Source organism: Asterias amurensis, chromosome 14 (genome assembly GCF_032118995.1).
Source record: "Asterias amurensis chromosome 14, ASM3211899v1".
Classification (NCBI taxonomy): Eukaryota; Metazoa; Echinodermata; class Asteroidea; order Forcipulatida; family Asteriidae; genus Asterias; species Asterias amurensis.
Window position 1 is genome coordinate 3415946 of NC_092661.1, and position 26470 is coordinate 3442415.

The window sequence follows — 26470 nt, forward strand, 5'->3', positions numbered from 1 at the left end:
AAGGTTTAGGGCGACTTGCACACTTCTTGAAAGAAAAAAGCTCAAGTAGGCGGGGTTGCTCAGAAACGATTTCAACAGCCTCCACTATGGGAGTTTTGTGCACAGAGATGTCGGAGAGAAAAACAAAATGTACAACGGGTAATTTCGATCCCAGTATCATGCTCAATCTTCAAAAATTTACCACCACAGGATTGCCATGTTCAAGGGCTTTCCTCTCGTACAAAAGTTAATGCTCTGACGATTTGGGAGGCGGGGCCAGATGCGACGGCGCGAGCAGGCACCCATTAGAAATTGACGTACACTGTGCGTGTATACAGCGTATACAAAGACACGGCGCAGTCAGGGTTCCAACCAACAATAAGGGGGTCATTCAAAAAATAGGCCGGACAATTAAAAACTTTCAGCTACGCTCTGGAATAACTCTGGAACAAAAAATGCTAGGGAGATGCAGTTTGTACCTTAGTCATGCTGGCATGTTCCTGCGTCCGTTTTTTAAAGGTTTAGGGCGACTTGCACACTTCTTGATAGAAAAAAGCTCAAGTAGGCGGGGTTGCTCAGAAACGATTTCAACAGCCTCCACTATGGGAGTTTTGTGCACAAAGCTGTCGGAGAGAAAAACAAAATGTACAACGGGTAATTTCGATCCCAGTATCATGCTCAAACTTCAAAATTTTACCACCACAGGATTGCCATGTTTAAGGGCTTTCCTCTCGTACGAAACTTATTGCTCTGACGATTGTTAAGGCGGGGCCAGATGCCACGGCGCGAGCAGGCACCCATTAGAAATTGACGTACACTGTGCGTGTATACATCGTATACAAAGACACGGCGCAGTCAGGGTTCCAACCAACAATAAGGGGGTCATTCAAAACATAGGCCGGACAATTAAAAACTTTCAGCTACGCTCTGAAATTTCTCTGGAACAAAAAATGCTAGGGAGATGCAGTTTGTACCTTAGTCATGCTGGCATGTTCCTGCGTCCGTTTTTTAAAGGTTTAGGGCGACTTGCACACTTCTTGATAGAAAAAAGCTCAAGTAGGCGGGGTTGCTCAGAAACGATTTCAACAGCCTCCACTATGGGAGTTTTGTGCACAGAGCTGTCGGAGAGAAAAACAAAATGTACAACGGGTAATTTCGATCCCAGTATCATGCTCAAACTTCAAAATTTTACCACCACAGGATTGCCATGTTCAAGGGCTGTCCTCTCGTGCAACACTTAATGCTCTGACGATTTGTGAGGCGGGGCCAGATGCGACAGCGCGATCAGGCACCCATTAGAAATTTACGTACACTGTGCGTGTATACAGCGTATACAAAGACACGGCGCAGTCAGGGTTCCAACCAACAATAAGGGGGTCATTTAAAAAATAGGCCGGACAATTAAAAACTTTCAGCTACGCTCTGGAATAACTCTGGAACAAAAAATGCTAGGGAGATGCAGTTTGTACCTTAGTCATGCTGGCATGTTCCTGCGTCCGTTTTTTAAAGGTTTAGGGCGACTTCCACACTTCTTGATAGAAAAAAGCTCAAGTAGGCGGGGTTGCTCAGAAACGATTTCAACAGCCTCCACTATGAAAGTTTAGTGCGAAGAGCTGTCAGAGAGAAAAACAAAATATACAACGGGTAATTTCGATCCCAGTATCATGCTCAACCTTCAAAATTTTACCACCAAAGGATTGCCATGTTCAAGGGCTTTCCTCTCGTACAAAACTTAATGCTCTGACGATGTTTAAGGCGGGGCCAGATGCGACGGCGCGAGCAGGCACCCATGTGAAATTGACGTACACTGTGCATGTATACAGCGTATACAAAGACACGGCGCAGTCAGGGTTCCAACCAACAATAATGGGGTCATTCAAAAAATAGGCTGGACAATTAAAAACTTTCAGCTACGCTCTGGAATAACTCAGGAACAAAAACTGCTAGGGAGATGCAGTTTGTACCTTAGTCATGCTGGCATGTTCCTGCGTTCGTTTTTTAAAGGTTTAGGGCGACTTGCACACTTCTTGATAAAAAAAAGCTCAAGTAGGCGGGGTTGCTCAGAAACGATTTCAACAGCCTCCACTATGGGAGTTTTGTGCACAGAGCTGTCGGAGAGAAAAACAAAATGTACAACGGGTAATTTCGATCCCAGTATCATGCTCAATCTTCAAAAATTTACCACCACAGGATTGCCATGTTCAAGGGCTTTCCTCTCGTACAAAACTTAATGCTCTGACGATTTGTGAGGCGGGGCCAGATGCGACAGCGCGAGCAGGCACCCATTAGAAATTGACGTACACTGTGCGTGTATACAGCGTATACAAAGACACGGCGCAGTCAGGGTTCCAACCAACAATAAGGGGGTCATTCAAAACATAGGCCGGACAATTAAAAACTTTCAGCTACGCTCTGGAATAACTCAGGAAAAAAAAATGCTAGGGAGATGCAGTTTGTACCTTAGTCATGCTGACATGTTCCTGCGTCCATTTTTTAAAGGTTTAGGGCGACTTGCACACTTCTTGAAAGAAAAAAGCTCAAGTAGGCGGGGTTGCTCAGAAACGATTTCAACAGCCTTCACTATGGGAGTTTTGTGCACAGAGATGTCGGAGAGAAAAACAAAATGTACAACGGGTAATTTCGATCCCAGTATCATGCTCAATCTTCAAAAATTTACCACCACAGGATTGCCATGTTCAAGGGCTTTCCTCTCGTACAAAACTTAATGCTCTGACGATTTGTGAGGCGGGGCCAGATGCGACGGCGCGAGCAGGCACCCATTAGAAATTGACGTACACTGTACGTGTATACAGCGTATACAAAGACACGGCGCAGTCAGGGTTCCAACCAACAATAAGGGGGTCATTCAAAACATAGGCCGGACAATTAAAAACTTTCAGCTACGCTCTAGAATAACTCTGGAACAAAAAATGCTAGGGAGATGCAGTTTGTACCTTAGTCATGCTGGCATGTTCCTGCGTCCGTTTCTTAAAGGTTTAGGGCGACTTGGACACTTCTTGAAAGAAAAAAGCTCAAGTAGGCGGGGTTGCTCAGAAACGATTTCAACAGCCTCCACTATGGGAGTTTTGTGCACAGAGCTGTCGGAGAGAAAAACAAAATGTACAACGGGTAATTTCGATCCCAGTATCATGCTCAATCTTCAAAATTTTACCACCACAGGATTGCCATGTTCAAGGGCTTTCCTCTCGTACAAAACTTAATGCTCTGACGATTTGTGAGGCGGGGCCAGATGCGACGGCGCGAGCAGGCACCCATGCGAAATTGACGTACACTGTACGTGTATACAGCGTATACAAAGACACGGCGCAGTCAGGGTTCAAACCAACAATAAGGGGGTCATTCAAAAAATAGGCCGGACAATTAAAAACTTTCAGCTACGCTCTGGAATAACTCTGGAACAAAAAATGCTAGGGAGATGCAGTTTGTACCTTAGTCATGCTGGCATGTTCCTGCGTCCGTTTTTTAAAGGTTTAGGGCGACTTGCACACTTCTTGAAAGAAAAAAGCTCAAGTAGGCGGGGTTGCTCAGAAACGATTTCAACAGCCTTCACTATGGGAGTTTTGTGCACAGAGATGTCGGAGAGAAAAACAAAATGTACAACGGGTAATTTCGATCCCAGTATCATGCTCAATCTTCAAAAATTTACCACCACAGGATTGCCATGTTCAAGGGCTTTCCTCTCGTACAAAACTTAATGCTCTGACGATTTGTGAGGCGGGGCCAGATGCGACGGCGCGAGCAGGCACCCATTAGAAATTGACGTACACTGTACGTGTATACAGCGTATACAAAGACACGGCGCAGTCAGGGTTCCAACCAACAATAAGGGGGTCATTCAAAACATAGGCCGGACAATTACAAACTTTCAGCTACGCTCTAGAATAACTCTGGAACAAAAAATGCTAGGGAGATGCAGTTTGTACCTTAGTCATGCTGGCATGTTCCTGCGTCCGTTTCTTAAAGGTTTAGGGCGACTTGCACACTTCTTGAAAGAAAAAAGCTCAAGTAGGCGGGGTTGCTCAGAAACGATTTCAACAGCCTCCACTATGGGAGTTTTGTGCACAGAGCTGTCGGAGAGAAAAACAAACCGTACAACGGGTAATTTCGATCCCAGTATCATGCTCAATCTTCAAAATTTTACCACCACAGGATTGCCATGTTCAAGGGCTTTCCTCTCGTACAAAACTTAATGCTCTGACGATTTGTGAGGCGGGGCCAGATGCGACGGCGCGAGCAGGCACCCATGCGAAATTGACGTACACTGTACGTGTATACAGCGTATACAAAGACACGGCGCAGTCAGGGTTCCAACCAACAATAAGGGGGTCATTCAAAACATAGGCCGGACAATTAAAAACTTTCAGCTACGCTCTGGAATAACTCAGGAACAAAAAATGCTAGGGAGATGCAGTTTGTACCTTAGTCATGCTGGCATGTTCCTGCGTCCGTTTTTTAAAGGTTTAGGGCGACTTGCACACTTCTTGAAAGAAAAAAGCTCAAGTAATCGGGGTTGCTCAGAAACGATTTCAACAGCCTCCACTATGGGAGTTTTGTGCACAGAGATGTCGGAGAGAAAAACAAAATGTACAACGGGTAATTTCGATCCCAGTATCATGCTCAATCTTCAAAATTTTACCACCACAGGATTGCCATGTTCAAGGGCTTTCCTCTCGTACAAAACTTAATGCTCTGACGATTTGTGAGGTGGGGCCAGATGCGACAGCGCGAGCAGGCACCCATTAGAAATTGACGTACACTGTGCGTGTATACAGCGTATACAAAGACACGGCGCAGTCAGGGTTCCAACCAACAATAAGGGGGTCATTCAAAACATAGGCCGGACAATTAAAAACTTTCAGCTACGCTCTAGAATAACTCTGGAACAAAAAATGCTAGGGAGATGCAGTTTGTACCTTAGTCATGCTGGCATGTTCCTGCGTCCGTTTCTTAAAGGTTTAGGGCGACTTGGACAGTTCTTGAAAGAAAAAAGCTCAAGTAGGCGGGGTTGCTCAGAAACGATTTCAAAAGCCTCCACTATGGGAGTTTTGTGCACAGAGATGTCGGAGAGAAAAACAAAATGTACAACGGGTAATTTCGATCCCAGTATCATGCTCATTCTTCAAAAATTTACCACCACAGGATTGCCATGTTCAAGGGCTTTCCTCTCGTACAAAACTTAATGCTCTGACGATTTGTGAGGCGGGGCCAGATGCGACGGCGCGAGCAGGCACCCATTAGAAATTGACGTACACTGTACGTGTATACAGCGTATACAAAGACACGGCGCAGTCAGGGTTCCAACCAACAATAAGGGGGTCATTCAAAAAATAGGCCGGACAATTAAAAACTTTCAGCTACGCTCTGGAATAACTCTGGAACAAAAAATGCTAGGGAGATGCAGTTTGTACCTTAGTCATGCTGGCATGTTCCTGCGTCCGTTTTTTAAAGGTTTAGGGCGACTTGCACACTTCTTGAAAGAAAAAAGCTCAAGTAGGCGGGGTTGCTCAGAAACGATTTCAACAGCCTTCACTATGGGAGTTTTGTGCACAGAGATGTCGGAGAGAAAAACAAAATGTACAACGGGTAATTTCGATCCCAGTATCATGCTCAATCTTCAAAAATTTACCACCACAGGATTGCCATGTTCAAGGGCTTTCCTCTCGTACAAAACTTAATGCTCTGACGATTTGTGAGGCGGGGCCAGATGCGACGGCGCGAGCAGGCACCCATTAGAAATTGACGTACACTGTACGTGTATACAGCGTATACAAAGACACGGCGCAGTCAGGGTTCCAACCAACAATAAGGGGGTCATTCAAAACATAGGCCGGACAATTACAAACTTTCAGCTACGCTCTAGAATAACTCTGGAACAAAAAATGCTAGGGAGATGCAGTTTGTACCTTAGTCATGCTGGCATGTTCCTGCGTCCGTTTCTTAAAGGTTTAGGGCGACTTGCACACTTCTTGAAAGAAAAAAGCTCAAGTAGGCGGGGTTGCTCAGAAACGATTTCAACAGCCTCCACTATGGGAGTTTTGTGCACAGAGCTGTCGGAGAGAAAAACAAACCGTACAACGGGTAATTTCGATCCCAGTATCATGCTCAATCTTCAAAATTTTACCACCACAGGATTGCCATGTTCAAGGGCTTTCCTCTCGTACAAAACTTAATGCTCTGACGATTTGTGAGGCGGGGCCAGATGCGACGGCGCGAGCAGGCACCCATGCGAAATTGACGTACACTGTACGTGTATACAGCGTATACAAAGACACGGCGCAGTCAGGGTTCCAACCAACAATAAGGGGGTCATTCAAAACATAGGCCGGACAATTAAAAACTTTCAGCTACGCTCTGGAATAACTCAGGAACAAAAAATGCTAGGGAGATGCAGTTTGTACCTTAGTCATGCTGGCATGTTCCTGCGTCCGTTTTTTAAAGGTTTAGGGCGACTTGCACACTTCTTGAAAGAAAAAAGCTCAAGTAATCGGGGTTGCTCAGAAACGATTTCAACAGCCTCCACTATGGGAGTTTTGTGCACAGAGATGTCGGAGAGAAAAACAAAATGTACAACGGGTAATTTCGATCCCAGTATCATGCTCAATCTTCAAAATTTTACCACCACAGGATTGCCATGTTCAAGGGCTTTCCTCTCGTACAAAACTTAATGCTCTGACGATTTGTGAGGTGGGGCCAGATGCGACAGCGCGAGCAGGCACCCATTAGAAATTGACGTACACTGTGCGTGTATACAGCGTATACAAAGACACGGCGCAGTCAGGGTTCCAACCAACAATAAGGGGGTCATTCAAAACATAGGCCGGACAATTAAAAACTTTCAGCTACGCTCTAGAATAACTCTGGAACAAAAAATGCTAGGGAGATGCAGTTTGTACCTTAGTCATGCTGGCATGTTCCTGCGTCCGTTTCTTAAAGGTTTAGGGCGACTTGGACAGTTCTTGAAAGAAAAAAGCTCAAGTAGGCGGGGTTGCTCAGAAACGATTTCAAAAGCCTCCACTATGGGAGTTTTGTGCACAGAGATGTCGGAGAGAAAAACAAAATGTACAACGGGTAATTTCGATCCCAGTATCATGCTCATTCTTCAAAAATTTACCACCACAGGATTGCCATGTTCAAGGGCTTTCCTCTCGTACAAAACTTAATGCTCTGACGATTTGTGAGGCGGGGCCAGATGCGACGGCGCGAGCAGGCACCCATTAGAAATTGACGTACACTGTACGTGTATACAGCGTATACAAAGACACGGCGCAGTCAGGGTTCCAACCAACAATAAGGGGGTCATTCAAAAAATAGGCCGGACAATTAAAAACTTTCAGCTACGCTCTGGAATAACTCTGGAACAAAAAATGCTAGGGAGATGCAGTTTGTACCTTAGTCATGCTGGCATGTTCCTGCGTCCGTTTTTTAAAGGTTTAGGGCGACTTCCACACTTCTTGATAGAAAAAAGCTCAAGTAGGCGGGGTTGCTCAGAAACGATTTCAACAGCCTCCACTATGAAAGTTTAGTGCGAAGAGCTGTCAGAGAGAAAAACAAAATATACAACGGGTAATTTCGATCCCAGTATCATGCTCAATCTTCAAAATTTTACCACCACAGGATTGCCATGTTTAAGGGCTTTCCTCTCGTACGAAACTTATTGCTCTGACGATTGTTAAGGCGGGGCCAGATGCCACGGCGCGAGCAGGCACCCATTAGAAATTGACATACACTGTGCGTGTATACAGCGTATACAAAGACACGGCGCAGTCAGGGTTCCAACCAACAATAAGGGGGTCATTCAAAAAAAAGGCCAGACAATTAAAAACTTTCAGCTACGCTCTGAAATTTCTCTGGAACAAAAAATGCTAGGGAGATGCAGTTTGTACCTTAGTCATGCTGGCATGTTCCTGCGTCCATTTTTTAAAGGTTTAGGGCGACTTGCACACTTCTTGATAGAAAAAAGCTCAAGTAGGCGGGGTTGCTCAGAAACGATTTCAACAGCCTCCACTATGGGAGTTTAGTGCACAGAGCTGTCAGAGAGAAAAACAAAATGTACAACGGGTAATTTCGATCCCAGTATCATGCTCAACCTTCAAAATTTTACCACCAAAGGATTGCCATGTTCAAGGGCTTTCCTCTCGTACAAAACTTAATGCTCTGACGATGTTTAAGGCGGGGCCAGATGCGACGGCGCGAGCAGGCACCCATGTGAAATTGACGTACACTGTGCATGTATACAGCGTATACAAAGACACGGCGCAGTCAGGGTTCCAACCAACAATAATGGGGTCATTCAAAAAATAGGCTGGACAATTAAAAACTTTCAGCTACGCTCTGGAATAACTCAGGAACAAAAAATGCTAGGGAGATGCAGTTTGTACCTTAGTCATGCTGGCATGTTCCTGCGTTCGTTTTTTAAAGGTTTAGGGCGACTTGCACACTTCTTGATAGAAAAAAGCTCAAGTAGGCGGGGTTGCTCAGAAACGATTTCAACAGCCTTCCACTATGGGAGTTTTGTGCACAGAGCTGTCGGAGAGAAAAACAAAATGTACAACGGGTAATTTCGATCCCAGTATCATGCTCAATCTTCAAAAATTTACCACCACAGGATTGCCATGTTCAAGGGCTTTCCTCTCGTACAAAACTTAATGCTCTGACGATTTGTGATGCGGGGCCAGATGCGACGGCGCGAGCAGGCACCCATTAGAAATTGACGTACACTGTACGTGTATACAGCGTATACAAAGACACGGCGCAGTCAGGGTTCCAACCAACAATAAGGGGGTCATTCAAAACATAGGCCGGACAATTACAAACTTTCAGCTACGCTCTAGAATAACTCTGGAACAAAAAATGCTAGGGAGATGCAGTTTGTACCTTAGTCATGCTGGCATGTTCTTGCGTCCGTTTCTTAAAGGTTTAGGGCGACTTGCACACTTCTTGAAAGAAAAAAGCTCAAGTAGGCGGGGTTGCTCAGAAACGATTTCAACAGCCTCCACTATGGGAGTTTTGTGCACAGAGCTGTCGGAGAGAAAAACAAAATGTACAACGGGTAATTTCGATCCCAGTATCATGCTCAATCTTCAAAATTTTACCACCACAGGATTGCCATGTTCAAGGGCTTTCCTCTCGTACAAAACTTAATGCTCTGACGATTTGTGAGGCGGGGCCAGATGCGACGGCGCGAGCCGGCACCCATGCGAAATTGACGTACACTGTACGTGTATACAGCGTATACAAAGACACGGCGCAGTCAGGGTTCCAACCAACAATAAGGGGGTCATTCAAAACATAGGCCGGACAATTAAAAACTTTCAGCTACGCTCTGGAATAACTCTGGAACAAAAAATGCTAGGGAGATGCAGTTTGTACCTTAGTCATGCTGGCATGTTCCTGCGTCCGTTTTTTAAAGGTTTAGGGCGACTTGCACACTTCTTGAAAGAAAAAAGCTCAAGTAATCGGGGTTGCTCAGAAACGATTTCAACAGCCTCCACTATGGGAGTTTTGTGCACAGAGATGTCGGAGAGAAAAACAAAATGTACAACGGGTAATTTCGATCCCAGTATCATGCTCAATCTTCAAAATTTTACCACCACAGGATTGCCATGTTCAAGGGCTTTCCTCTCGTACAAAACTTAATGCTCTGACGATTTGTGAGGCGGGGCCAGATGCGACGGCGCGAGCAGGCACCCATGCGAAATTGACGTACACTGTACGTGTATACAGCGTATACAAAGACACGGCGCAGTCAGGGTTCAAACCAACAATAAGGGGGTCATTCAAAAAATAGGCCGGACAATTAAAAACTTTCAGCTACGCTCTGGAATAACTCTGGAACATACAATGCTAGGGAGATGCAGTTTGTACCTTAGTCATGCTGGCATGTTCCTGCGTCCATTTTTTAAAGGTTTAGGGCGACTTGCACACTTCTTGATAGAAAAAAGCTCAAGTAGGCGGGGTTGCTCAGAAACGATTTCAACAGCCTCCACTATGGGAGTTTTGTGCACAGAGCTGTCGGAGAGAAAAACAAAATGTACAACGGGTAATTTCGATCCCAGTATCATGCTCAATCTTCAAAATTTTACCACCACAGGATTGCCATGTTCAAGGGCTTTCCTCTCGTACAAAACTTAATGCTCTGACAATTTGTGAGGCGGGGCCAGATGCGACAGCGCGATCAGGCACCCATTAGAAATTGACGTACACTGTGCGTGTATACAGCGTATACAAAGACACGGCGCAGTCAGGGTTCCAACCAACAATAAGGGGGTCATTGAAAAAATAGGCCGGACAATTAAAAACTTTCAGCTACGCTCTCGAATAACTCTGGAACAAAAAATGCTAGGGAGATGCAGTTTGTACCTTAGTCATGCTGGCATGTTCCTGCGTCCTTTTTTTAAAGGTTTAGGGCGACTTGCACACTTCTTGATAGAAAAAAGCTCAAGTAGGCGGGGTTGCTCAGAAACGATTTCAACAGCCTCCACTATGGGAGTTTTGTGCACAGAGCTGTCGGAGAGAAAAACAAAATGTACAACGGGTAATTTCGATCCCAGTATCATGCTCAAACTTCAAAATTTTACCACCACAGGATTGCCATGTTCAAGGGCTTTCCTCTCGTGCAACACTTAATGCTCTGACGATTTGTGAGGCGGGGCCAGATGCGACAGCGCGATCAGGCACCCATTAGAAATTTACGTACACTGTGCGTGTATACAGCGTATACAAAGACACGGCGCAGTCAGGGTTCCAACCAACAATAAGGGGGTCATTCAAAAAATAGGCCGGACAATTAAAAACTTTCAGCTACGCTCTGGAATAACTCTGGAACAAAAAATGCTAGGGAGATGCTGTTTGTACCTTAGTCATGCTGGCATGTTCCTGCGTCCGTTTTTTAAAGGTTTAGGGCGACTTCCACACTTCTTGATAGAAAAAAGCTCAAGTAGGCGGGGTTGCTCAGAAACGATTTCAACAGCCTCCACTATGAAAGTTTAGTGCGAAGAGCTGTCAGAGAGAAAAACAAAATATACAACGGGTAATTTCGATCCCAGTATCATGCTCAATCTTCAAAATTTTACCACCACAGGATTGCCATGTTTAAGGGCTTTCCTCTCGTACGAAACTTATTGCTCTGACGATTGTTAAGGCGGGGCCAGATGCCACGGCGCGAGCAGGCACCCATTAGAAATTGACGTACACTGTGCGTGCATACATCGTATACAAAGACACGGCGCAGTCAGGGTTCCAACCAACAATAAGGGGGTCATTCAAAAAAAAGGCCAGACAATTAAAAACTTTCAGCTACGCTCTGAAATTTCTCTGGAACAAAAAATGCTAGGGAGATGCAGTTTGTACCTTAGTCATGCTGGCATGTTCCTGCGTCCATTTTTTAAAGGTTTAGGGCGACTTGCACACTTCTTGATAGAAAAAAGCTCAAGTAGGCGGGGTTGCTCAGAAACGATTTCAACAGCCTCCACTATGAGAGTTTAGTGCACAGAGCTGTCAGAGAGAAAAACAAAATGTACAACGGGTAATTTCGATCCCAGTATCATGCTCAACCTTCAAAATTTTACCACCAAAGGATTGCCATGTTCAAGGGCTTTCCTCTCGTACAAAACTCAATGCTCTGACGATGTTTAAGGCGGGGCCAGATGCGACGGCGCGAGCAGGCACCCATGTGAAATTGACGTACACTGTGCATGTATACAGCGTATACAAAGACACGGCGCAGTCAGGGTTCCAACCAACAATAATGGGGTCATTCAAAAAATAGGCTGGACAATTAAAAACTTTCAGCTACGCTCTGGAATAACTCAGGAACAAAAAATGCTAGGGAGATGCAGTTTGTACCTTAGTCATGCTGGCATGTTCCTGCGTTCGTTTTTTAAAGGTTTAGGGCGACTTGCACACTTCTTGATAGAAAAAAGCTCAAGTAGGCGGGGTTGCTCAGAAACGATTTCAACAGCCTCCACTATGGGAGTTTTGTGCACAGAGCTGTCGGAGAGAAAAACAAAATGTACAACGGGTAATTTCGATCCCAGTATCATACTCAATCTTCAAAATTTTACCACCACAGGATTGCCATGTTCAAGGGCTTTCCTCTCGTACAAAACTTAATGCTCTGACGATTTGGGGGGCGGGGCCAGATGCGACGGCGCGAGCAGGCACCCGTTATAAATTGACGTACAATGTACGTGTATACAGCGTATACAAAGACACGGCGCAGTCAGGCTTCCAACCAACAATAAGGGGGTCATTCAAAAAATAGGCCGGACAATTAAAAACTTTCAGCTACGCTCTGGAATAACTCTGGAACAAAAAATGCTAGGGAGATGCAGTTTGTACCTTAGTCATGCTGGCATGTTCCTGCGTCCGTTTTTTAAAGGTTTAGGGCGACTTGCACACTTCTTGAAAGAAAAAAGCTCAAGTAGGCGGGGTTGCTCAGAAACGATTTCAACAGCCTCCACTATGGGAGTTTTGTGCACAGAGCTGCCGGAGAGAAAAACAAAATGTACAACGGGTAATTTCGATCCCAGTATCATGCTCAATCTTCAAAATTTTACCACCACAGGATTGCCATGTTCAAGGGCTTTCCTCTCGTACAAAACTTAATGCTCTGACGATTTGTGAGGTGGGGCCAGATGCGACAGCGCGAGCAGGCACCCATTAGAAATTGACGTACACTGTGCGTGTATACAGCGTATACAAAGACACGGCGCAGTCAGGGTTCCAACCAACAATAAGGGGGTCATTCAAAACATAGGCCGGACAATTAAAAACTTTCAGCTACGCTCTAGAATAACTCTGGAACAAAAAATGCTAGGGAGATGCAGTTTGTACCTTAGTCATGCTGGCATGTTCCTGCGTCCGTTTCTTAAAGGTTTAGGGCGACTTGGACAGTTCTTGAAAGAAAAAAGCTCAAGTAGGCGGGGTTGCTCAGAAACGATTTCAAAAGCCTCCACTATGGGAGTTTTGTGCACAGAGATGTCGGAGAGAAAAACAAAATGTACAACGGGTAATTTCGATCCCAGTATCATGCTCATTCTTCAAAAATTTACCACCACAGGATTGCCATGTTCAAGGGCTTTCCTCTCGTACAAAACTTAATGCTCTGACGATTTGTGAGGCGGGGCCAGATGCGACGGCGCGAGCAGGCACCCATTAGAAATTGACGTACACTGTACGTGTATACAGCGTATACAAAGACACGGCGCAGTCAGGGTTCCAACCAACAATAAGGGGGTCATTCAAAAAATAGGCCGGACAATTAAAAACTTTCAGCTACGCTCTGGAATAACTCTGGAACAAAAAATGCTAGGGAGATGCAGTTTGTACCTTAGTCATGCTGGCATGTTCCTGCGTCCGTTTTTTAAAGGTTTAGGGCGACTTCCACACTTCTTGATAGAAAAAAGCTCAAGTAGGCGGGGTTGCTCAGAAACGATTTCAACAGCCTCCACTATGAAAGTTTAGTGCGAAGAGCTGTCAGAGAGAAAAACAAAATATACAACGGGTAATTTCGATCCCAGTATCATGCTCAATCTTCAAAATTTTACCACCACAGGATTGCCATGTTTAAGGGCTTTCCTCTCGTACGAAACTTATTGCTCTGACGATTGTTAAGGCGGGGCCAGATGCCACGGCGCGAGCAGGCACCCATTAGAAATTGACATACACTGTGCGTGTATACAGCGTATACAAAGACACGGCGCAGTCAGGGTTCCAACCAACAATAAGGGGGTCATTCAAAAAAAAGGCCAGACAATTAAAAACTTTCAGCTACGCTCTGAAATTTCTCTGGAACAAAAAATGCTAGGGAGATGCAGTTTGTACCTTAGTCATGCTGGCATGTTCCTGCGTCCATTTTTTAAAGGTTTAGGGCGACTTGCACACTTCTTGATAGAAAAAAGCTCAAGTAGGCGGGGTTGCTCAGAAACGATTTCAACAGCCTCCACTATGGGAGTTTAGTGCACAGAGCTGTCAGAGAGAAAAACAAAATGTACAACGGGTAATTTCGATCCCAGTATCATGCTCAACCTTCAAAATTTTACCACCAAAGGATTGCCATGTTCAAGGGCTTTCCTCTCGTACAAAACTTAATGCTCTGACGATGTTTAAGGCGGGGCCAGATGCGACGGCGCGAGCAGGCACCCATGTGAAATTGACGTACACTGTGCATGTATACAGCGTATACAAAGACACGGCGCAGTCAGGGTTCCAACCAACAATAATGGGGTCATTCAAAAAATAGGCTGGACAATTAAAAACTTTCAGCTACGCTCTGGAATAACTCAGGAACAAAAAATGCTAGGGAGATGCAGTTTGTACCTTAGTCATGCTGGCATGTTCCTGCGTTCGTTTTTTAAAGGTTTAGGGCGACTTGCACACTTCTTGATAGAAAAAAGCTCAAGTAGGCGGGGTTGCTCAGAAACGATTTCAACAGCCTCCACTATGGGGGTTTTGTGCACAGAGCTGTCGGAGAGAAAAACAAAATGTACAACGGGTAATTTCGATCCCAGTATCATGCTCAATCTTCAAAAATTTACCACCACAGGATTGCCATGTTCAAGGGCTTTCCTCTCGTACAAAACTTAATGCTCTGACGATTTGTGAGGCGGGGCCAGATGCGACGGCGCGAGCAGGCACCCATTAGAAATTGACGTACACTGTACGTGTATACAGCGTATACAAAGACACGGCGCAGTCAGGGTTCCAACCAACAATAAGGGGGTCATTCAAAACATAGGCCGGACAATTACAAACTTTCAGCTACGCTCTAGAATAACTCTGGAACAAAAAATGCTAGGGAGATGCAGTTTGTACCTTAGTCATGCTGGCATGTTCTTGCGTCCGTTTCTTAAAGGTTTAGGGCGACTTGCACACTTCTTGAAAGAAAAAAGCTCAAGTAGGCGGGGTTGCTCAGAAACGATTTCAACAGCCTCCACTATGGGAGTTTTGTGCACAGAGCTGTCGGAGAGAAAAACAAAATGTACAACGGGTAATTTCGATCCCAGTATCATGCTCAATCTTCAAAATTTTACCACCACAGGATTGCCATGTTCAAGGGCTTTCCTCTCGTACAAAACTTAATGCTCTGACGATTTGTGAGGCGGGGCCAGATGCGACGGCGCGAGCCGGCACCCATGCGAAATTGACGTACACTGTACGTGTATACAGCGTATACAAAGACACGGCGCAGTCAGGGTTCCAACCAACAATAAGGGGGTCATTCAAAACATAGGCCGGACAATTAAAAACTTTCAGCTACGCTCTGGAATAACTCTGGAACAAAAAATGCTAGGGAGATGCAGTTTGTACCTTAGTCATGCTGGCATGTTCCTGCGTCCGTTTTTTAAAGGTTTAGGGCGACTTGCACACTTCTTGAAAGAAAAAAGCTCAAGTAATCGGGGTTGCTCAGAAACGATTTCAACAGCCTCCACTATGGGAGTTTTGTGCACAGAGATGTCGGAGAGAAAAACAAAATGTACAACGGGTAATTTCGATCCCAGTATCATGCTCAATCTTCAAAATTTTACCACCACAGGATTGCCATGTTCAAGGGCTTTCCTCTCGTACAAAACTTAATGCTCTGACGATTTGTGAGGCGGGGCCAGATGCGACGGCGCGAGCAGGCACCCATGCGAAATTGACGTACACTGTACGTGTATACAGCGTATACAAAGACACGGCGCAGTCAGGGTTCAAACCAACAATAAGGGGGTCATTCAAAAAATAGGCCGGACAATTAAAAACTTTCAGCTACGCTCTGGAATAACTCTGGAACATACAATGCTAGGGAGATGCAGTTTGTACCTTAGTCATGCTGGCATGTTCCTGCGTCCATTTTTTAAAGGTTTAGGGCGACTTGCACACTTCTTGATAGAAAAAAGCTCAAGTAGGCGGGGTTGCTCAGAAACGATTTCAACAGCCTCCACTATGGGAGTTTTGTGCACAGAGCTGTCGGAGAGAAAAACAAAATGTACAACGGGTAATTTCGATCCCAGTATCATGCTCAATCTTCAAAATTTTACCACCACAGGATTGCCATGTTCAAGGGCTTTCCTCTCGTACAAAACTTAATGCTCTGACAATTTGTGAGGCGGGGCCAGATGCGACAGCGCGATCAGGCACCCATTAGAAATTGACGTACACTGTGCGTGTATACAGCGTATACAAAGACACGGCGCAGTCAGGGTTCCAACCAACAATAAGGGGGTCATTGAAAAAATAGGCCGGACAATTAAAAACTTTCAGCTACGCTCTCAAATAACTCTGGAACAAAAAATGCTAGGGAGATGCAGTTTGTACCTTAGTCATGCTGGCATGTTCCTGCGTCCTTTTTTTAAAGGTTTAGGGCGACTTGCACACTTCTTGATAGAAAAAAGCTCAAGTAGGCGGGGTTGCTCAGAAACGATTTCAACAGCCTCCACTATGGGAGTTTTGTGCACAGAGCTGTCGGAGAGAAAAACAAAATGTACAACGGGTAATTTCGATCCCAGTATCATGCTCAAACTTCAAAATTTTACCACCACAGGATTGCCATGTTCAAGGGCTTTCCTCTCGTGCAACACTTAATGCTCTGACGATTTGTGAGGCGGGGCCAGATGCGACAGCGCGATCAGGCACCCATTAGAAATTTACGTACACTGTGCGTGTATACAGCGTATACAAAGACACGGCGCAGTCAGGGTTCCAACCAACAATAAGGGGGTCATTCAAAAAATAGGCCGGACAATTAAAAACTTTCAGCTACGCTCTGGAATAACTCTGGAACAAAAAATGCTAGGGAGATGCTGTTTGTACCTTAGTCATGCTGGCATGTTCCTGCGTCCGTTTTTTAAAGGTTTAGGGCGACTTCCACACTTCTTGATAGAAAAAAGCTCAAGTAGGCGGGGTTGCTCAGAAACGATTTCAACAGCCTCCACTATGAAAGTTTAGTGCGAAGAGCTGTCAGAGAGAAAAACAAAATATACAACGGGTAATTTCGATCCCAGTATCATGCTCAATCTTCAAAATTTTACCACCACAGGATTGCCATGTTTAAGGGCTTTCCTCTCGTACGAAACTTATTGCTCTGACGATTGTTAAGGCGGGGCCAGATGCCACGGCGCGAGCAGGCACCCATTAGAAATTGACGTACACTGTGCGTGCATACATCGTATACAAACACACGGCGCAGTCAGGGTTCCAACCAACAATAAGGGGGTCATTCAAAAAAAAGGCCAGACAATTAAAAACTTTCAGCTACGCTCTGAAATTTCTCTGGAACAAAAAATGCTAGGGAGATGCAGTTTGTACCTTAGTCATGCTGGCATGTTCCTGCGTCCATTTTTTAAAGGTTTAGGGCGACTTGCACACTTCTTGATAGAAAAAAGCTCAAGTAGGCGGGGTTGCTCAGAAACGATTTCAACAGCCTCCACTATGAGAGTTTAGTGCACAGAGCTGTCAGAGAGAAAAACAAAATGTACAACGGGTAATTTCGATCCCAGTATCATGCTCAACCTTCAAAATTTTACCACCAAAGGATTGCCATGTTCAAGGGCTTTCCTCTCGTACAAAACTCAATGCTCTGACGATGTTTAAGGCGGGGCCAGATGCGACGGCGCGAGCAGGCACCCATGTGAAATTGACGTACACTGTGCATGTATACAGCGTATACAAAGACACGGCGCAGTCAGGGTTCCAACCAACAATAATGGGGTCATTCAAAAAATAGGCTGGACAATTAAAAACTTTCAGCTACGCTCTGGAATAACTCAGGAACAAAAAATGCTAGGGAGATGCAGTTTGTACCTTAGTCATGCTGGCATGTTCCTGCGTTCGTTTTTTAAAGGTTTAGGGCGACTTGCACACTTCTTGATAGAAAAAAGCTCAAGTAGGCGGGGTTGCTCAGAAACGATTTCAACAGCCTCCACTATGGGAGTTTTGTGCACAGAGCTGTCGGAGAGAAAAACAAAATGTACAACGGGTAATTTCGATCCCAGTATCATACTCAATCTTCAAAATTTTACCACCACAGGATTGCCATGTTCAAGGGCTTTCCTCTCGTACAAAACTTAATGCTCTGACGATTTGGGGGGCGGGGCCAGATGCGACGGCGCGAGCAGGCACCCGTTATAAATTGACGTACAATGTACGTGTATACAGCGTATACAAAGACACGGCGCAGTCAGGCTTCCAACCAACAATAAGGGGGTCATTCAAAAAATAGGCCGGACAATTAAAAACTTTCAGCTACGCTCTGGAATAACTCTGGAACAAAAAATGCTAGGGAGATGCAGTTTGTACCTTAGTCATGCTGGCATGTTCCTGCGTCCGTTTTTTAAAGGTTTAGGGCGACTTGCACACTTCTTGAAAGAAAAAAGCTCAAGTAGGCGGGGTTGCTCAGAAACGATTTCAACAGCCTCCACTATGGGAGTTTTGTGCACAGAGCTGCCGGAGAGAAAAACAAAATGTACAACGGGTAATTTCGATCCCAGTATCATGTTCAATCTTCAAAATTTTACCACCACATGATTGCCATGTTCAAGGGCTTTCCTCTCGTACAAAACTTAATGCTCTGACGATTTGGGAGGCGGGGCCAGATGCGACGGCGCGAGCAGGCACCCATTATAAATTGACGTACACTGTACGTGTATACAGCGTATACAAAGACACGGCGCAGTCAGGGTTCCAACCAACAATAAGGGGGTCATTCAAAACATAGGCTGGACAATTAAAAACTTTCAGCTACGCTCTGGAATAACTCTGGAACAAAAAATGCTAGGGAGATGCAGTTTGTACCTTAGTCATGCTGGCATGTTCCTGCGTCCGTTTTTTAAAGGTTTAGGGCGACTTGCACACTTCTTGAAAGAAAAAAGCTCAAGTAGGCGGGGTTGCTCAGAAACGATTTCAACAGCCTCAACTACGGGAGTTTTGTGCACAGAGATGTCGGAGAGAAAAACAAAATGTACAACGGGTAATTTCGATCCCAGTATCATGCTCAATCTTCAAAATTTTACCACCACATGATTGCCATGTTCAAGGGCTTTCCTCTCTTACGAAACTTATTGCTCTGACGATTGTTAAGGCGGGGCCAGATGCCACGGCGCGAGCAGGCACCCATTAGAAATTGACGTACACTGTGCGTGTATACAACGTATACAAAGACACGGCGCAGTCAGGGTTCCAACCAACAATAAGGGGGTCATTCAAAAAAAAAGGCCAGACAATTAAAAACTTTCAGCTACGCTCTAAAATTTCTCTGGAACAAAAAATGCTAGGGATATGCAGTTTGTACCTTAGTCATGCTGGCATGTTCCTGCGTCCATTTTTTAAAGGTTTAGGGCGACTTGCACACTTCTTGATAGAAAAAAGCTCAAGTAGGCGGGGTTGCTCAGAAACGATTTCAACTGCCTCCACTATGGGGAGTGTTGTGCACAGAGCTGTCGGAGAGAAAAACAAAATGTACAACGGGTAATTCCCAGTATCATGCTCAATCTTCAAAATTTTACCACCACAGGATTGCCATGTTCAAGGGCTTTTCTCTCGTACAAAACTTAATGCTCTGACGATTTGTGAGGCGGGGCCAGATGCGACAGCGCGAGCAGGCACCCATTAGAAATTGACGTACACTGTGCGTGTATACAGCGTATACAAAGACACGGCGCAGTCAGGGTTCCAACCAACAATAAGGGGGTCATTCAAAACATAGGCCGGACAATTAAAAACTTTCAGCTACGCTCTGGAATAACTTTGGAACAAACAATGCTAGGGAGATGCAGTTTGTACCTTAGTCATGCTGGCATGTTCCTGCGTCCATTTTTTAAAGGTTTAGGGCGACTTGCACACTTCTTGATAGAAAAAAGCTCAAGTAGGCGGAGTTGCTCAGAAACGATTTCAACAGCCTCCACTATGGGAGTTTTGTGCAAAGTGCTGTCCGGGAGAAAAACAAAAAGTACAACGGGTAATTTCGATCCCAGTATCATGCTCAAATTTCAAAATTTTACCACCACAGGATTGCCATGTTCAAGGGCTTTCCTCTCGTACAAAACTTAATGCTCTGACGATGTTTAAGGCGGGGCCAGATGCGACAGCGCGAGCAGGCACCCATGTGAAATTGACGTACACTGTGCATGTATACAGCGTATACAAAGACACGGCGCAGTCAGGGTTCCAACCAACAATAAGGGGGTCATTCAAAAAATAGGCCGGACAATTAAAAACTTTTAGCTACGCTCTGGAATAACTCTGGAACAAAAAATGCTAGGGAGATGCAGTTTGTACCTTAGTCATGCTGGCATGTTCCTGCGTCCGTTTTTTAAAGGTTTAGGGCGACTTGCACACTTCTTGAAAGAAAAAAGCTCAAGTAGGCGGGGTTGCTCAGAAACGATTTCAACAGCCTCCACTATGGGAGTTTTGTGCACAGAGATGTCGGAGAGAAAAACAAAATGTACAACGGGTAATTTCGATCCTAGTATCATGCTCAATCTTCAAAAATTTACCACCACAGGATTGCCATGTTCAAGGGCTTTCCTCTCGTACAAAAGTTAATGCTCTGACGATTTTGGAGGCGGGGCCAGATGCGACGGCGCGAGCAGGCACCCATTATAAATTGACGTATACTGTACGTGTATACAGCGTATTCAAAGACACGGCGCAGTCAGGGTTCCAACCAACAATAAGGGGGTCATTCAAAAAATAGGCCGGACAATTAAAAACTTTCAGCTACGCTCTGGAATAACTCTGGAACAAAAAATGCTAGGGAGATGCAGTTTGTACCTTAGTCATGCTGGCATGTTCCTGCGTCCGTTTTTTAAAGGTTTAGGGCGACTTGCACACTTCTTGAAAGAAAAAAGCTCAAGTAGGCGGGGTTGCTCAGAAACGATTTCAACAGCCTCCACTATGGGAGTTTTGTGCACAGAGCTGCCGGAGAGAAAAACAAAATGTACAACGGGTAATTTCGATCCCAGTATCATGTTCAATCTTCAAAATTTTACCACCACATGATTGCCATGTTCAAGGGCTTTCCTCTCGTACAAAACTTAATGCTCTGACGATTTGGGAGGCGGGGCCAGATGCGACGGCGCGAGCAGGCACCCATTATAAATTGACGTACACTGTACGTGTATACAGCGTATACAAAGACACGGCGCAGTCAGGGTTCCAACCAACAATAAGGGGGTCATTCAAAACATAGGCTGGACAATTAAAAACTTTCAGCTACGCTCTGGAATAACTCTGGAACAAAAAATGCTAGGGAGATGCAGTTTGTACCTTAGTCATGCTGGCATGTTCCTGCGTCCGTTTTTTTAAAGGTTTAGGGCGACTTGAACACTTCTTGAAAGAAAAAAGCTCAAGTAGGCGGGGTTGCTCAGAAACGATTTCAACAGCCTCCACTATGGGAGTTTTGTGCACAGAGATGTCGGAGAGAAAAACAAAATGTACAACGGGTAATTTCGATCCCAGTATCATGCTCAATCTTCAAAATTTTACCACCACAGGATTGCCATGTTCAAGGGCTTTCCTCTCGTACAAAACTTAATGCTCTGACGATTTGTGAGGCGGGGCCATATGCGACAGCGCGAGCAGGCACCCATTAGAAATTGACGTACACTGTGCGTGTATACAGCGTATACAAAGACACGCCGCAGTCAGGGTTCCAACCAACAATAAGGGGGTCATTCAAAACATAGGCCGGACAATTAAAAACTTTCAGCTACGCTCTGGAATAACTCTGGAACAAACAATGCTAGGGAGATGCAGTTTGTACCTTAGTCATGCTGGCATGTTCCTGCGTCCATTTTTTAAAGGTTTAGGGCGACTTGCACACTTCTTGATAGAAAAAAGCTCAAGTAGGCGGGGTTGCTCAGAAACGATTTCAACAGCCTCCACTATGGGAGTTTTGTGCAAAGTGCTGTCCGGGAGAAAAACAAAAAGTACAACGGGTAATTTCGACCCCAGTATCATGCTCAATCTTCAAAATTTTACCACCACAGGATTGCCATGTTCAAGGGCTTTCCTCTCGTACAAAACTTAATGCTCTGACGATGTTTAAGGCGGGGCCACATGCGACGGCGCGAGCAGGCACCCATGCGAAATTGACGTACACTGTGCATGTATACAGCGTATACAAAGACACGGCGCAGTCAGGGTTCCAACCAACAATAAGGGGGTCATTCAAAAAATAGGCCGGACAATTAAAAACTTTTAGCTACGCTCTGGAATAACTCTGGAACAAAAAATGCTAGGGAGATGCAGTTTGTACCTTAGTCATGCTGGCATGTTCCTGCGTCCGTTTGTTAAAGGTTTAGGGCGACTTGCACACTTCTTGATAGAAAAAAGCTCAAGTAGGCGGGGTTGCTCAGAAACGATTTCAACAGCCTCCACTATGGGAGTTTTGTGCACATAGCTGTCGGAGAGAAAAACAAAATATACAACGGGTAATTTCGATCCCAGTATCATACTCAATCTTCAAAATTTTACCACCACAGGATTGCCATGTTCAAGGGCTTTCCTCTCGTACAAAACTTAATGCTCTGACGATTTGGGGGGCGGGGCCAGATGCGACGGCGCGAGCAGGCACCCGTTATAAATTGACCTACAATGTACGTGTATACAGCGTATACAAAGACACGGCGCAGTCAGGCTTCCAACCAACAATAAGGGGGTCATTCAAAAAATAGGCCGGACAATTAAAAACTTTCAGCTACGCTCTGGAATAACTCTGGAACAAAAAATGCTAGGGAGATGCAGTTTGTACCTTAGTCATGCTGGCATGTTCCTGCGTCCGTTTTTTAAAGGTTTAGGGCGACTTGCACACTTCTTGAAAGAAAAAAGCTCAAGTAGGCGGGGTTGCTCAGAAACGATTTCAACAGCCTCCACTATGGGAGTTTTGTGCACAGAGCTGCCGGAGAGAAAAACAAAATGTACAACGGGTAATTTCGATCCCAGTATCATGTTCAATCTTCAAAATTTTACCACCACATGATTGCCATGTTCAAGGGCTTTCCTCTCGTACAAAACTTAATGCTCTGACGATTTGGGAGGCGGGGCCAGATGCGACGGCGCGAGCAGGCACCCATTATAAATTGACGTACACTGTACGTGTATACAGCGTATACAAAGACACGGCGCAGTCAGGGTTCCAACCAACAATAAGGGGGTCATTCAAAACATAGGCTGGACAATTAAAAACTTTCAGCTACGCTCTGGAATAACTCTGGAACAAAAAATGCTAGGGAGATGCAGTTTGTACCTTAGTCATGCTGGCATGTTCCTGCGTCCGTTTTTTAAAGGTTTAGGGCGACTTGCACACTTCTTGAAAGAAAAAAGCTCAAGTAGGCGGGGTTGCTCAGAAACGATTTCAACAGCCTCAACTACGGGAGTTTTGTGCACAGAGATGTCGGAGAGAAAAACAAAATGTACAACGGGTAATTTCGATCCCAGTATCATGCTCAATCTTCAAAAATTTACCACCACAGGATTGCCATGTTCAAGGGCTTTCCTCTCGTACAAAACTTAATGCTCTGACGATTTGTGAGGCGGGGCCAGATGCGACGGCGCGAGCAGACACCCATTAGAAATTGACGTACACTGCACGTGTATACAGCGTATACAAAGACACGGCGCAGTCAGGGTTCCAACCAACAATAAGGGGGTCATTCAAAACATAGGCCGGACAATTACAAACTTTCAGCTACGCTCTAGAATAACTCTGGAACAAAAAATGCTAGGGAGATGCAGTTTGTACCTTAGTCATGCTGGCATGTTCCTGCGTCCGTTTCTTAAAGGTTTAGGGCGACTTGCACACTTCTTGAAAGAAAAAAGCTCAAGTAGGCGGGGATGCTCAGAAACGATTTCAACAGCCTCCACTATGGGAGTTTTGTGCACAGAGCTGTCGGAGAGAAAAACAAAATGTACAACGGGTAATTTCGATCCCAGTATCATGCTCAATCTTCAAAATTTTACCACCACAGGATTGCCATGTTCAAGGGCTTTCCTCTCGTACAAAACTTAATGCTCTGACGATTTGTGAGGCGGGGCCAGATGCGACGGCGCGAGCAGGCACCCATGCGAAATTGACGTACACTGTACGTGTATACAGCGTATACAAAGACACGGCGCAGTCAGGGTTCCAACCAACAATAAGGGGGTCATTCAAAACATAGGCCGGACAATTAAAAACTTTCAGCTACGCTCTGGAATAACTCTGGAACAAAAAATGCTAGGGAGATGCAGTTTGTACCTTAGTCATGCTGGCATGTTCCTGCGTCCGTTTTTTAAAGGTTTAGGGCGACTTGCACACTTCTTGAAAGAAAAAAGCTCAAGTAGGCGGGGTTGCTCAGAAACGATTTCAACAGCCTCAACTACGGGAGTTTTGTGCACAGAGATGTCGGAGAGAAAAACAAAATGTACAACGGGTAATTTCGATCCCAGTATCATGCTCAATCTTCAAAAATTTACCACCACAGGATTGCCATGTTCAAGGGCTTTCCTCTCGTACAAAACTTAATGCTCTGACGATTTGTGAGGCGGGGCCAGATGCGACGGCGCGAGCAGACACCCATTAGAAATTGACGTACACTGCACGTGTATACAGCGTATACAAAGACACGGCGCAGTCAGGGTTCCAACCAACAATAAGGGGGTCATTCAAAACATAGGCCGGACAATTACAAACTTTCAGCTACGCTCTAGAATAACTCTGGAACAAAAAATGCTAGGGAGATGCAGTTTGTACCTTAGTCATGCTGGCATGTTCCTGCGTCCGTTTTTTAAAGGTTTAGGGCGACTTGCACACTTCTTGAAAGAAAAAAGCTCAAGTAATCGGGGTTGCTCAGAAACGATTTCAACAGCCTCCACTATGGGAGTTTTGTGCACAGAGATGTCGGAGAGAAAAACAAAATGTACAACGGGTAATTTCGATCCCAGTATCATGCTCAATCTTCAAAAATTTACCACCACAGGATTGCCATGTTCAAGGGCTTTCCTCTCGTACAAAACTTAATGCTCTGACGATTTGTGAGGCGGGGCCAGATGCGACGGCGCGAGCAGGCACCCATGCGAAATTGACGTACACTGTACGTGTATACAGCGTATACAAAGACACGGCGCAGTCAGGGTTCCAACCAACAATAAGGGGGTCATTCAAAAAATAGGCCGGACAATTAAAAACTTTCAGCTACGCTCTGGAATAACTCTGGAACAAAAAATGCTAGGGAGATGCAGTTTGTACCTTAGTCATGCTGGCATGTTCCTGCGTCCATTTTTTAAAGGTTTAGGGCGACTTGCACACTTCTTGATAGAAAAAAGCTCAAGTAGGCGGGGTTGCTCAGAAACGATTTCAACAGCCTCCACTATGGGAGTTTTGTGCAAAGTGCTGTCCGGGAGAAAAACAAAATATACAACGGGTAATTTCGACCCCAGTATCATGCTCAATCTTCAAAATTTTACCACCACAGGATTGCCATGTTCAAGGGCTTTCCTCTCGTACAAAATTTAATGCTCTGACGATGTTTAAGGCGGGGCCACATGCGACGGCGCGAGCAGGCACCCATGCGAAATTGACGTACACTGTGCATGTATACAGCGTATACAAAGACACGGCGCAGTCAGGGTTCCAACCAACAATAAGGGGGTCATTCAAAACATAGGCCGGACAATTAAAAACTTTCAGCTACGCTCTGGAATAACTCTGGAACAAAAAATGCTAGGGAGATGCAGTTTGTACCTTAGTCATGCTGGCATGTTCCTGCGTCCATTTTTTAAAGGTTTAGGGCGACTTGCACACTTCTTGATAGAAAAAAGCTCAAGTAGGCGGGGTTGCTCAGAAACGATTTCAACAGCCTCCACTATGGGAGTTTTGTGCAAAGTGCTGTCCGGGAGAAAAACAAAAAGTACAACGGGTAATTTCGACCCCAGTATCATGCTCAATCTTCAAAATTTTACCACCACAGGATTGCCATGTTCAAGGGCTTTCCTCTCGTACAAAACTTAATGCTCTGACGATGTTTAAGGCGGGGCCAGATGCGACGGCGCGAGCAGGCACCCATGCGAAATTGACGTACACTGTGCATGTATACAGCGTATACAAAGACACGGCGCAGTCAGGGTTCCAACCAACAATAAGGGGGTCATTCAAAAAATAGGCCGGACAATTAAAAACTTTCAGCTACGCTCTGGAATAACTCTGGAACAAAAAATGCTAGGGAGATGCAGTTTGTACCTTAGTCATGCTGGCATGTTCCTGCGTCCGTTTGTTAAAGGTTTAGGGCGACTTGCACACTTCTTGATAGAAAAAAGCTCAAGTAGGCGGGGTTGCTCAGAAACGATTTCAACAGCCTCCACTATGGGAGTTTTGTGCACATAGCTGTCGGAGAGAAAAACAAAATATACATGGGTTAATTTCGATCCCAGTATCATACTCAATCTTCAAAATTTTACCACCACAGGATTGCCATGTTCAAGGGCTTTCCTCTCGTACAAAACTTAATGCTCT